Source organism: Martes martes, assembly GCF_963455335.1.
Source record: "Martes martes genome assembly, chromosome: 1".
NCBI lineage: Eukaryota > Metazoa > Chordata > Mammalia > Carnivora > Mustelidae > Martes > Martes martes.
This window is the reverse complement of record NC_137888.1, coordinates 108,569,455-108,583,230: the sequence shown is the minus strand read 5'-3', so window position 1 is coordinate 108,583,230 and position 13,776 is coordinate 108,569,455. Positions and strand designations below refer to the sequence as shown.

General features: G+C 44.7%; 1 long non-coding RNA gene across 2 annotated transcripts in view; it reads left to right on the top strand.

The window, feature by feature from the left end:
- The first annotated feature begins 11,017 nt into the window (after positions 1 to 11,017).
- Positions 11,018 to 13,776, top strand: part of LOC308355969 — a 30,563-nt gene continuing 27,804 nt past the window's right edge. Inside the window, exon 1 of one of the 2 annotated variants that reach the window (XR_013968025.1) lies at positions 11,018 to 11,191. This is a non-coding gene — a long non-coding RNA (uncharacterized lncRNA). The remainder of the gene's footprint in view (positions 11,192 to 13,776) is intronic. The other variant, XR_013968026.1, reaches the window with a different exon arrangement.

The window sequence follows — 13,776 nt, the reverse complement described above, 5'->3', positions numbered from 1 at the left end:
CACCTCAGTTTTCCCACCCATATGAGACTACCCATTTTCTGCCTGGTGGACCTCACCTTGTTGCTGTAAGCATCTAATGAATGATATGCGGAAGTACTGTTTCAACGCTATAGCCTGACATGAGGGTGAAAGTTTGTTGCTACCACTCTGTGCCCAACAGTAGGTTAGGCACCAGGTTGGTTACAGAAGAAGTAGAAATGGTCCCTACCTTCCAGGAACTTGCAGCCCTGGGTTGGGAAACCAGCACACACCCAAACAAAACAGAGATGCAAGGATGTATTTACTACTTCAATAGTAGCTAATGACTCTGAGACCTCTAGGACAGTAGAGAAGGGGGAGATCATGAACAGGCTGCAGAAGTTGGGAATGCCTCTTGGAGGAGTTGAGTTGGATGACGAAGTAGACAGAGAAGACAGAGAGGGTCTTTTTGGGTGTGGTGCCACTGAGTCAGCTAGTGGAGGGTTTTCTTGGTAGCTCAATCAACTTGGAGTTGAAACTCCCAGTCGAGCTGGAGTTATGGATTTCAGAATTTGAGGAGAGTTATGGGAAAGGGAAAGTCAGAGCATTTTGCAGACCAACTATAGGTTATGGTGACTAGGGAGGCCTCACATGTGAAGGATAGACTTGTGAGGAAACGAAGGAGGGAAGGGGGTTATAGCAGGGGGATAGTGTGTTTCTGCACCAGACCAATAGAAATGGCAAGAAGAAAAAAAATGCATGTAAGTGAAAGATAGTTCTGTTTGTAGAGGGAAGACAAGTCATGCTATTAACGTTTTCTCCTCTCTTGGTGTCTATACATTGGGATTTGAATTAAATTGGGCAAGGAGGGGCAAAAAAATGGGACTGTCTTTATATGTACATTGGAAGATTTTTTTTGAAAACCCAGCTTGGTCATACAGTGGCTATTTGTCTACCTATCAAAAAGGATTTGAAGTTGCTGGCTCATCCATAGAATGACAGGTTTTCATAGTCAGAGAGGACCTTAAAGTTTAGCTGGTCACATGGTGGTCAATGTCAGAATTTCTGCTCCAGTATCCCCAGCAAATGCTCATTCCTCTTCTTCTCAAACCTCTCTATCAAAGGAGTTCATTAATACTTGAAGAAGACCTTCCCAGGACTAGATATATCTTGAGCTTAATAATATTTTTATTTGGAACTTTCACGAATTTCCCTGACTGGCTCTCTTATTGGCACCAGGGTCACACAGAACATTTAAAAGTCCTTTCACAGCTTCTGGAGTCAACCATTTAATTGAACATGCAGGGCCTATCTTCCCGAATGCATCTCATCAACCTCGTTTATAAATTACCTTTTACATTGGATAAGTAAAGTTATAAAATTTCATTATTTCCATTTTTATTTATCACTTGATCCAAAGACAAGTTGGATTCTGGATCTTACGGGGGGAAAAAAAAAGTAAGTAAGTAAGTAAGTAAATAAATAAATAAGACTCAATTGTGGGGTCCTTCTTATCTTTCTTTTTTATTTTAAGAAAATAAAATGGGGGATATTTTTGTGAGAAAGGGGGCTTGCACGAAAGTCAGGTTCCGTGAACTTGTGAAATAGGTGTTTTTATCTCTTTCCTTTTTGAGCCGATCAGCTGGATATCTTCCAGGGATTTGGTGTCAGAAATCAAATCTGATGAGTGACAAGTTTGACTGGTTTCAGAACAGCCTTGCCAAATTGCAAATAGAGTGAGTGGAGTCAGGTCGGTTAGAGGGGGTAGCAAAAAATGAAGCCTAGGATGGACAGAGTGTATATTTGAGGCACACAAGGGCTTCAGTCAGTAGAGGTCGATACTAATAAGATACAAAAACAAAAGAAATAACAATAGTAATAAACAGCCAGGCAAACCCCGAAACTTCTTAACTGATCCGGAGGGAAGGAGATCTGTATAAACACACCATTGACTCAGGATGGTCTTCCTTGTTGGTTAAGCAAGTGATATGGCCATGTCTGTTTCAGGCTGTGTTATAGCAAAACTTCAGCACCCGCTTTAGAAGTTCAGAGTAGAAAAGATCATCTTTACCAGACCATAGAAAATGATCCATCATGTCAAAACACACAAGCAAACAAACAAGAAGCAGGTCAGTTTTCTCTTTTTGGCACTGTGTGGAACCATATGCTTCCAGAGATGAGGATTTAAAAATAGCCTGTCACACAGCTCACATTGTAGCCCCGGGACATGCTGGGGGTGGGGAGGATTGCCTCACACTTAATAATAGTGACACTTCACGTTTATACCAACCTCTTCTCAAAGAAGCCGAGAGTACTTTCCAGTTACCTGTTTTCTTAAAAAAAATAAAATAAAAAAAATAAAAAATTGAATCCTCCTGATGTCCCTGTAAGCTAAGTACAATTCTTCCCACTTCACAGAGAAGGTGACTGAGTTATCGAAAGGTTAAGTCACGAGCTCGGGATTGTAGACTGACTCAGGAATTAATGCCGTGTGGTTCTGAACACACTGGGTTGCGGGCTGCAGCAACATCCTGGGCTGTGAGAACCACGAGTTCATAGGATGTTGCACAAAAGAAAAAGACGCTTGCTTGCCATTGCTTCTGTTTTGAAATGCACTTGCCTTTCATTGCAAGCATTTCATCAGTTTCCAGTTCTAAGGCAAATTGCTTATAAGCCATGATGATCTGTATTTGCAGACCAATTTACAGAGTCTTAATAACGTGATTTCTCTTGTCTCCAGAATTCCTTACATTCAAGATGGTCTTACACTCACCATCTCCTCAGATCTGTGAAACGGGTTATCATTTAGGCAGGGTCAGTGTTATGATGAGCCAGATCAGAGGCCCAGAGTGTGGGGGAGCCTTTTTATCTGGTAGGGGGAACAGACGCTGACCAGCACATAGGTCTTCTCTTTGCAGGGCTGAGCCGGTTTCCCAATGCTGTGAGACTTGGCTGCACAATGTATGTTACCAGGGAATATGTCTTCCTTTGTACTCGGGAGTGACTCTGCCGCCCAGTTTGGTGCCCAGCACTCAACAGCACCTGAAAGGGGATTCTAGATGTGGCAAAACCAAGTCAGTGACAAGCTCCCTTTTTGGAGGAAGCACAACTCTTGGCATTCTGATCATTCTGGCAGATGATTTGGAGTGAGGTGGAGTCCAGTGAGGTTGTGTTACTGACCAGTCTTAGCCCCTGTTCTGACCCGACCTCCCACTGCTCTACCATAACTATTCTCTTGCCAAGATACTAAATTCCTTTGCTGCTTTCCCCTTCATTGGGCAAAGCCCCAGTCCTGATGAAAGGTAACCATCCTCTCCTCCTTTGCTTGTATCTAAGCAGTAAAATGTTGTTAAACATTGTACCCATGCTGGAAGCCACTTACTTTAAATTTATGGCTGTAGCCCTTAAATGGGCCTGCGAAGGGCCCTATAACACTTCTGGCAAATTTGTTTTTTCAATCTTCGAATCAACCCTTTTACACCTTTCCCTTCCTCCCTAAATCTCCACCATGCTTTCCCCTTTCCAGCTTCTAGGATGATGACTTTCCTTGTTATTGGAGGACAGTTACTCCATCTTTCCACCACCAATGTCTTTACCTACTTGCATCCGTACCTGCATATACTGCCTTCCGCAGGTAGTGTTGTTGTTTCTAAATAAAGACGACTCTTCCATTTGTCTTCTGGATTCCACCTCCTTTTACTTACTTGTCTCTAGCAACATCATTTTCCCTTGTCCTGTTACATCTATGCCATCAACATACAAAGATGCCTGGGTAGTAACCATTAAAAAACAACTCTCCCTTGGTCCTGCTTTCCTCCCTTGATCCTCCAACATCCACCCTTTTCTTTGATGCCTTTATAAAAATCTTCAGGATCTATGTTCCTCTCTCCTTCAGCTCCCATCCTCTCCTCACTCTGTTTCCATTTTTTTTTTTTCAGATTCTATCACTCTACTTAAGCAGCCCTTATCAAGGTCACTAAAGATCTACCTGTTTCCAAAGCTCACATGGACTCAACTCACTGGACTGCTCAGTAGAATGGGACATGATTGATCCCTAGTACTTTCATCTCCTTCTCTGGGCTTCTGTGATTCCATGCTCACCTTGTTTGACCTTACCTTCCTGTCTCCTTGTCTGGCTCTTCCTCCTCTACATCAAATTTTGGAGTGCTCTGAGGTTCTTGTGTCTGTTCTGTCTATACTCTTCCCAGATGAATTCATTGGGTCCCATGGCTTTAATACACCATCTATATGCAGATAACTCCAAATCTCTATCTCTACCTGACTTCTCCCTTGAGCTCCAGACTTGATAACTATAATGGTATATCTAATAGGCATTTCACACAAACTACCACCCAAACCAAACAACTGATGTGCCCCTCCCCAACGTCCAATTCCTCCTCATCAAGTCTTCCCTTGTCAGAGTAAGTTGTCATGAACCACCCACGTATTTGTTTGGAGAAAATACCCACGTCATTCTGATTTATTTTTATTTTCCTTAAATGCTATGTTTAGTGCATAAGCAAGTCCTATTACTGTACATCTAAAATATATGCCAATTTAGATTATTTTTCATCATCTCTATTGATGGCCATCTTATTCCAAACTGTCAACACATTGTTCATATACAGATTTTTGTTCCCTATCCTCGCCTTTCACGCAGTGGCCAGAATAATGTTACCTCTCTGCTAAACTCTCTTACCATGAGTATAAGACTATAGGGCTTGGCCGTTGACTACTTGTCCAGCATCATCTCCCTTCACCCTCAGCTTCATCCGCAACGTTCACATTTTGTGGCTTTTTTCCTCCCTCTAGTCTGCCAACACTTTCCAATCTGAGGACCTTTGCACTTGCTTTTCTTCCTGTTTGGATGTTCTTCTTCCAGAACTCCAATGGCTGTTTCATCTTGTCATCCTGGCCTCAGAATAGATGTCCTTCCAGTAGACAATCACCTGACTGAAGCTGCTAAGGTATTCTTCTCCAGAACCAAGTAAATGAGTCTTTCATCTCTATCTGCACCCCACCCCCCACCACCCCAGGAGTGTTTTCCTTTCGTTAAATCCTAGTGAATTATACCCTCAACTTCAGTGGTGACTCAGTATAAAAACTGACATTGCAATTTGGGACTACATTGTCTCTTGGGGTTTCTGAGGACATTATTTGCTCTGTCACTCAGTCATCTTTTCTATATAGCCATCTATGAGGAATCCTTTTAGGTCTAAGAGATAGAAAATCTTTGCTTCCCTTGGGAACCTGGTCATGACACAACTGGCTTTGCTTTGGTTTCTCTCTCTCTCTCTCTCTTTTGGTTTAATAGCACAAAGCTCAGAGCCAACATTTTACCTTAATTATTGCAAACATATAGGACTCTAGGACATGGTTACCTAACTAGATAGTTTTGCTCAACAGAACTTTCTACAAACTTGGCAATATTCTGTATCTGCAATGTCTAATGAGTAGCCCTAACCATGTGTGGCGGCCAAGCCAGTGAAACAAAGGAAACAAATTTTTATTATATTTATTTTTTCTTAATTCAAATTTAAATAGACACACGTGCCTGCTGGCTACTACACTGGACAGCACAGGCCTGGATATCCTGGTCTAAGATACTAGAGTTTATTTTTATGCACACTTCATTATTCATTATCATATTTCCGATAAGTTGCCTCAATCCTTTGTTGTTGGCAGGAGAAAAAGAAAGGAAGAAAACACATCTAAGTGAGTAATTGACTTTGCAGGGCAAGTCAGCATGTTTATAGGTTTGGGTGACATGATCAGTGCGTGTGGACAATGAGTCTTAAATCCTATTTCCCTTTGTGAGCTCTGTGGAAAGGGCACCTGCAGCAAGTCTGAGATCCAAGTTCTAGTCTTCGTTTTGCTGTTGAACATGATGTGTGGCTCTGAGTGAAGCAGAGATTCAGTGTGTTCACGTGTTAAATGGGACTTCTTGGATTCATGGGACTTCATGGGACTTCTTTGGCATCTGGATGCCAGATGTGTAGCCAGTCCCATTCCCATTACTTCTGAAGTCAAGGAATCTGGCCCTTTGGCTACTGACTTGGAATATGAAGCAAACCTTTAGAAGGTCATCTCACTCATGCCTGCTCCTAAGGCAGGGTTATTGGTAAATGAACTTAAAACAAATATGAATAGTCCAATCTTTAAAACGTCATCAGGAAAGCCACCCTAGATACTTAGGAAGTTGGATGCTTTTTAACACAGAGTGGTACATCATTCCCTTTATTATAAAAAAGCACAGAACTGAAATCAGAAGACTTGGAATCTAGTCTCAGCTCAGCTACAAACAAGCTGCATGATTTTGGTCAAGTCAGAAGTTCCTTTTCTCTCAAATGAGAGGATTGGACCAGATGACCTTTAATTTCCTGTCTTGTGTTAGCCATGATAATAATGGGCAACATTTGTTGAATCTCTAGAGCGTGCTGAGGTGTGTTATCTTATTTAGGTTGAGAATATTACTATTTCAATTTCCAAGACAGAGAAACTGAGATTTAGTGTTTCCCAAGGGAACAGAGTTGGCAAATGTAGGATTCCCGACCTGAGTCCTGTGATCTACTTTCAGAACTCACCTTCCTACCTGTTCTGCCTTCTCTAGAATTTTATATTTTTTCTGTAGGCCAGAACACCATTCTTCTTGTTAAACAAAGAGTTATCTCAATTTTTTCAACCAGAGCTTCTCAAATCTGGGCCCAAATATTGTCTTCCCAGACTTTGGATGGCCAGCAAAGGCCCAGTACAGCCAGGATTAATGGGTTGGTTAATGCCCGGCAAGAGCAGCCTTATTCATTTGCCCAATATGCTGTACAGATAATACCCATTTTAAGTATGCTGTGATATGAAAAATGCTGGGAAGCATGTGGGTTCGGGCATATGTAACTGACTCACTGGCAGGGTGTAGGCTTGGGCTTCTCGTAAGTCACATCAGACACATTTCACAAGACCCTATCATGAGGGGATGCTCTATCCCCAAACTCTCAATCATTACTCCCTGAGAGTGAGATATCTCAGTCATCCCTGTATCTCCAACAGGTCCATCTTGGAACCTGGCCCTAAGCTGATCCTCAATACAGAGCTTATTTTGCTAGTTGATACAGCAGTATCCTTATGGTGGTTAGAATCCTCCAAAGTTAGGGCCACAAAGAGCTTTAGAAACATTAAGTCAAACCTGAAGAGGGTAGAGGATTTTCTCAAGGTCAGTTCAAAGTTAGAACCAAAATTCTGTTCTCCCTCATGCCCAGTCCAGGCCCCCTCCTTTTCAGACTAGTAGTCAGAACTACGTCCTTAGGAAATGAGGAAGGGACAACATAACTGAAGTTTCATCCTGCCTCTGCAGATGTCAGGAGCAATGGAGCACCAGTAGAAGGAGAAAAGACCTCCCCTGGCTCCATCAAAGGCCACAGACCCATGAGAAGCATCCAGCTTAGCCTGAGCCACATGCCCTGAGGCCACAGCAGTGCGCAGGAAAGTGAGAGGAAGTGGAAACGTGCGAGTGGAGGGCTCAAAGCAACGGGCTCACCACCGGAAAAAAAAAATAAAAATAAACACGCTCAGAAATAGTGTAACTGATATGCAAAGAAGATCAAAACAAGGGTTTTAAAATATCTTGGCTGCTTTAGAGGAGGTGGGGGTGGTAAATGAAGCGAGGTTGCAAGTGTGTGTTAGGGGAGGGGAAAGGTTATGTGGAAGGTTCACTGCAGCTAACTGGGCCACCGGAGCCTGAAAGCCTCAGATTCTCAGATGAGAATGTGGGATATATACTGTCCCATTGGTAACTTGGGGGGAGGCATGGACTCAGGAGCAAAACCCCTGGAACCCCTCAGCCCCAAACTCCTCCCTCCCTAACCTCTTTGCTGTTCCTTGAAAATCTGTCCTATTTGGAGTCATGGCCATTTGTCCTATGGCAGGGCATTGAGGCTCAGACAAGCTGTCAGTGAAGGCACCCTGAAGTCCACCCAACTTGGCTGAACTTCAAGGCTCAAGTAGCAGTTCGGAACAAATGTTCCAGGGTTAAGAACTGTGGCTGAGCAAACTCAGGGAAGCAAATTCTCTAATCTTGCAAAGTATAATTCCCTTTCCTTTCAGTCTGTTGGGAAGAGCTACCGAAATGCACTCTCTTTTAAGGGAAAGGTTTTATTTTGAAACTGGTTCCTGAAATGAAAAACCAGAAGTTTGGTGATGGCCATGCTGCCTGTTTATATTCTTCCTCTGCCAATTTAACCAACCCTAATAATAGCCAAGGGTCATGGGACATTTCCAGCATCAGACAGCCATCAGTCAACAGCATAGGTACAAAAGGGAGTGTTCACTCTTCTATGGACCCAAATGGTCTCACGGATTTTCACAGAGGAAAGACACTGGGCAGGGCTGGGGAGGAGGGAGTGGCCTGGGTTTTGGAAATTAACCATCCTTTGCCTAGGTCTGATACTGACACTTACAAAGCACATTTACATGTATTACCCAGTGAGATGGACAGAACAGGGACATTTTCCACTTGAGGAAGTGGACACTCTGATGTAAAATGGCACAAGAACTCTACTCCCAGTGGTCTATGCTCATAGTAGGGCCCCGAGGAGTCAGAGATGGGAATCAGGCTCCTTGGGTCTGCACTTGAGCTATCCCTCTCCATGTCTTCCTCCTTCTCTCTTCCTCCTTCCTCCTCCTTTGACAAAGAAGGGCACATTTAATACTTTAGGGATGAAATATAAGGGCTTTTTAGTTTGTGTGTTCCAATATTTTTTCTATTGTGTTTTTTGTTTAGTCATGAGAAGGCACTTCCTACCCCAGACTCTTCGTGAACCTGATGTGTAGTAGATGACCACCAACAGATGCTTGTGATGACCCTTTTCTAGCATGCAAAGCCCATCCAGCCTTGGGCTGAGGTGGGAAACAGGTGGTAGAGTCGAGCTTCAATTTCTGTTGAACAGGTTTGCTCCCTAGGTCCAGAGAGCAAGGTGATTGACATGGGCTGTGGAATTTCACAAGGTAGAGTTCACTGTGGGCCAAGGCTATTTAGGAGAGACTTTTAGCAGGAGGAAGCCCTACGGAAGCAGCATCTGAGAAGGTACGTGTGGGTTGAAGCATGGGGAGGTCTAGAAAGGCAACAGGATCAAGGCCTAAAGGTTGAAAGTACACAAGGCATTGTAGGGAATTTTAAAAAGATCTACCAAGCTGAAGACATGGAATTGATGGTGAGGGGACACTTTGGAGTCACAGTGCAGAGGATGTTGAAAGACCAGCTGAATCATCATGGTTTTATTCTGAGGGTATTTAGGAGGCTCAGAAGCTTTGTGAATGTGAGGGTAGTGTGAGAAAACTGATGTTCTAGAAAGCTCCTTTTGTTGGGTATTCAAGATGGGTAATAATGAAAGCAATTGGAAAAAGAAAGTCAACATGGGCAGTGTATTTGGGGTCAGGGGACTGACTGTATTGCTTTCTAACCATGTAAGCTTGCTCAGATCAGTTCCAGATATGTGCAGAAATATATAGGTTTAGTTACTTCTCTAATGTGAGCACCTGCCCTGCCTACCCTTCAGAGAGGTCCTGGACATCACTTGCAAAGAGGCTGAAATGATTTGTAAATTATACAACTACAGAACGAATGTGGAAGATAATGCCCCAGTCTGGCTGGATGCAATGGAAATGAGAGTTGGTTGGTGGCAATGGGGATGGGTGGTTGGGGGTGTTATTGAGTCAATGGTAAGTCTCTGTTTGGGATCATCTTCCCTCTGGAGAGATATCTTGTTTCCTCCCCAGCACATCCTGTGTCACTTGGCACAGACTGGGAGCTAACTGAAGATTAAGGTGTGCTGAGCTACCAGTTAGGAGTCAAAGACCAGAAATCCCTTAGGTCCCTAGTAACTTCCTCAAGGGAAAGAAAGAAATACAAAGCTAACTTTTCAATCTTGAGTTTGAAGTACAAATAAACAGTTGAGTTACTGTTTTGCAGAGTTGCCAAGTAATGATGAAGGGCAAGGAAGAGTCCGTTTGCACAAGGTGATTGCTCAATGCCAAGGTCTTGCCAGTAGAGGTGTCCAGGAAGGTGCAAGCAGAAGTCAGCTCAGCTGTTCTCAGGAGCTGCTCCTTGGAAGGCAGTCCATGGACTCATGGAGAAGAAGGGTTAACATGAATGTGTGAAAGGAAAACTGTGGAATTGAGACTAGATTAGGAGGGGTAAGAGAGAGCCATCTGGGCTTTCAGCCAGCCCTGGGCTTCCAGTGGAAGGATTTCACAACCCCTCCTTTCTTCGTGGGTTATGTCCTTGGAGTGAACAGCCAGTAGGGGCATCTCAGGGGGAGTGGAAAGTACACTGGACTGAGAAGCGGAGCTCTGCATTCAGGCTCTGGCTCCATCACTGTTGGGTGGTATGACCCTCTCTTTTGGGGTTGGGGTCAGACCAGAATGCTTGATCCCTGGGACTAGATGCAGATCCAGGTTCCTGGGGGATGGGGGACAGGGCAGCCTGTCTCTTCAGATTGAAATTCACAGAGGACAGCTACTGTGAGTGAACTGACCTACGGCCCAGGGTGACTGAGTCCTGTGACCATGATGGCAACATGGGGAATTTCAAACAAGGTCAGCTTGGGGCAGAGACAACAGTGTGCCTGCCAGCCCAAGCTTGCGGTTCAGATAAATCAGAGAGCGGGGAGCCCTCCGAGTTCACCCTCATCAGGTTGTGGAGCTCTGTATAACACAGAGGAGAATTTCTCTGATGAACTCCATGTACAAGAGCAGTGTCTTCCTTTTGAGCCTTGGACAACACAGGTCATTTCCTCCCCACTCCCATTTTCCTTCTGCAAGTCTCAGAACATAGGAAGTCTTCCCCTCCACTTCTCCCATTTCCCAAGCAGAGTCTCAGTGACAAAAGCAATTGCTCTTTTGCACACACTTCCCCTGTTCTTTCTGGTGACCAACCATAGCACCAGTCCAGGCTTTGAGAAGTAGGGTGTGGGGCATGAGGGTGAAGTTCATGAGCTGGTCCCTGTGGCTGCCCAGGCTGTGCCACGTGTCCCTACAGGCAGACACCCATACTGGCTGGCTCTGTCTCATTTCTAAAGAGGGACCCATTACTCCTGAGCAGCTCAGGAGCACCATTGACTTTCTATGGCCCTCCCTCCAGGGCGCAGGGGGAACATCCAAGTGAAAGAAACCTTTACTGGGCACCTACTAAGCACGAGGATCCATTTTTGGACCAGTTCCCGCTTCCAAACGGAGAGACAGGGTAAGTGGGAAAACCACAATAATACTATGCAGAATAGGAGCATGGTCACAAATTCAGAAAGACTTCAAATGAAGGAGGAATGGTGCTCAGTTGGGAGCTCACAGAAGGATGTGATGACTTGAGATAGAACAATCATGCCCATAATATTTATTATTATGGCTATTACTATAACCACTTTTATTGAGCTCTTACTATATCCAATGTATAGTGCTAAAACCTTGTACATTACCTCTTTACAAAAGCCCTTCCCTCTTAGATAGCATCATTTTATAGCTAAAAAAATGTGAGACCCAGAGAGGCTAAGTAACTTTCTCAAGGCCACCCAGTGAGTAGATGATTCGAACCCATGGTTTCTACTCAAATATGGAGGTGAGGTATTCCTACTGTAGGATGAAGAATGACAGCTTGGAGTGGCAAAGGATGGCATAATTTTGTTTGGACAGGGAAGCTGTGGAGGTAAGATAATTGGGACTTGAGGGCCAGTGGGGACCTGGACTTTGTCCTGAAGGCTGTGGGGAGACCAAAAATCAGTGCAAGACGATGTACAATGGGAAGGTGGCTCTGATTTAGCAGCAAGTACAGGTGGGCTGCTGGCCAGTGGTTGGGCTGAGAGACTGGGCTGTAGGATGGGAGTTGGGTGTGTTGGGGGGAAGGAGAGGAGCAACCTAAACCTGAACACCTGTGCATCATCTCCGGCTGTCACCATCAATGACATAGCAGAGAATGAGGTGTCTGAAGACAGCCTGTGTTCCTCTGAGGTTCTGCAGGCGTCTGGGTAACTTTCCTGTCACTCAAGTCCATGACATGCACCAGTGCAGGGGCTGGTACTCTTTCCTCATCTGCAGTGAACAGAGCGTCTTACATGTTCAACTTGTACCCTTTCTCCATCACTCTCTTGTCCCCACTCCCAACCCCCAACAGCAGCAGAACCAAATGAATCATAGAATTCTTTTAATGGAATCAGACACCAAAGGAGAATGCCTGGGTGGAAGCAAAGGGAGGATTCTGAGTCCCCAGCCATCTTCAAGAGAACAAACATGAGGTGGATCAGAGAGAGACAGGGCGGAGGGCAAGTAGTGAAGAGTGCCCAGCAACGGCCAGCTCCTTGGTACCTGACAGAAGCCCCCTGAGACCACCAGTGGGCACACTCTCCATTCCAAGCTCCCAAGGAGCTTCCTGTAATGACTTTGGCTAAGGCCAAGGCAAAAATCAAAGTCATGGAGATCTTTGCCTCAGTCAGGTGAGTCATTCCTCTCCACCGTGTTCTTCTTGGTGCTTCTGAAGAGCTGTTTTGTCATCTCAGAGAGCGGCACACCACCTATTCCAGCAAGGGATGCCGCCACCATGATAAAAAAATAAGGGGGCCCCTAGAGACTGTCTAATCCAATCTGACAGCACCCTGAGTGGGCATAAAACTGATTGAGACTCACAGAAGGTCCTGTCTTCTTTGTTTGTTTATTATAAACACATAGTGCTCGGTTATGTGCCAGGCACTGCTCTAAGCACTTTGTTAGTTATTAACTTACTCAATTCTCATGACAATCCTATAAGGGGAGTACTTTTGCTCCATTTTGCTGATGAGAGAACTGAGGCACAGTGATGGCAAGTGGGTTGGCCAAGGCCTCACCTTAATAGCTAGAACAGAGTTGAGCCTAGATAGTTTGGCTACCAGGCCCAAATTCTACACCCCAACATTCGGTTACTTTTTATTCTAATTTCCAAGCTAAGACTCTGGCAATGCCTACAAGAGAAAGGGTAAGCAGAGCAAATAATTTCTAAAGTTACACCAAACTCTAACACTTCGTGATTCAGTGGAATCAGCAAGTGGTTAGGGCTTAGGCTGTGAGTTATCAGTGGGCTGTTAAATATGCTTTGGTGTGACACAAATCACCTACGTCTGTTAATTTCACTGAGTTGGGGCATGAGCTTGCCACCACCCGGACTGTGAATTGAGTGGATCTACGGACCCACTGCAGGGCCCCAGATCTTCACACAAGGACTCTCTTATATCACACCTGTTCGCAATGTTTACCTGGTAGGATCGTGAAAACGGTGCTCAATCTAAGCAAAGAAGTGAGGTAGGGAAGTCACCGTGAAGATTTGGGCTGCAGGGGTACAGTGATTCAGCGAGATGTGGCCAGCAGGGAATGCTTGGCCCTAAGTGCTGGCCATGGAGTCGGAGGCTTCAGTTTCCTTAGCAAGGAGGGTGAGGCAGATGATTGGCTGTTGGCAATGAGGTTACTTGAGTGGAAGAAATATAATCTTTCTAGTGGCCCAAATAAGAAAGGCTCTGTATGGAGATAAAAGCTCAAATTTCCCAGTTTGTTTAAACATTCAAATGGGATATAGCTAAATTCATGATGTGGATTCCCTGGTGGGAAGGTATGAGATGCGGTGGAAAGAACGCTGGTCTGGTGTTGGGGCACCTAGGTTCCAACCTTGCCTCTGCTCCTAACTAGGTAAGAAGCATTTGGTGAGTCATGGCCCCCCTTGGCCTCAGGTCACCTGTGACGGTGACTATTGAGTACCTGCCATCCCAGGAACTGTTCTCAGAGCTCGAGATGTATTACCCTAATTCTCGTCGC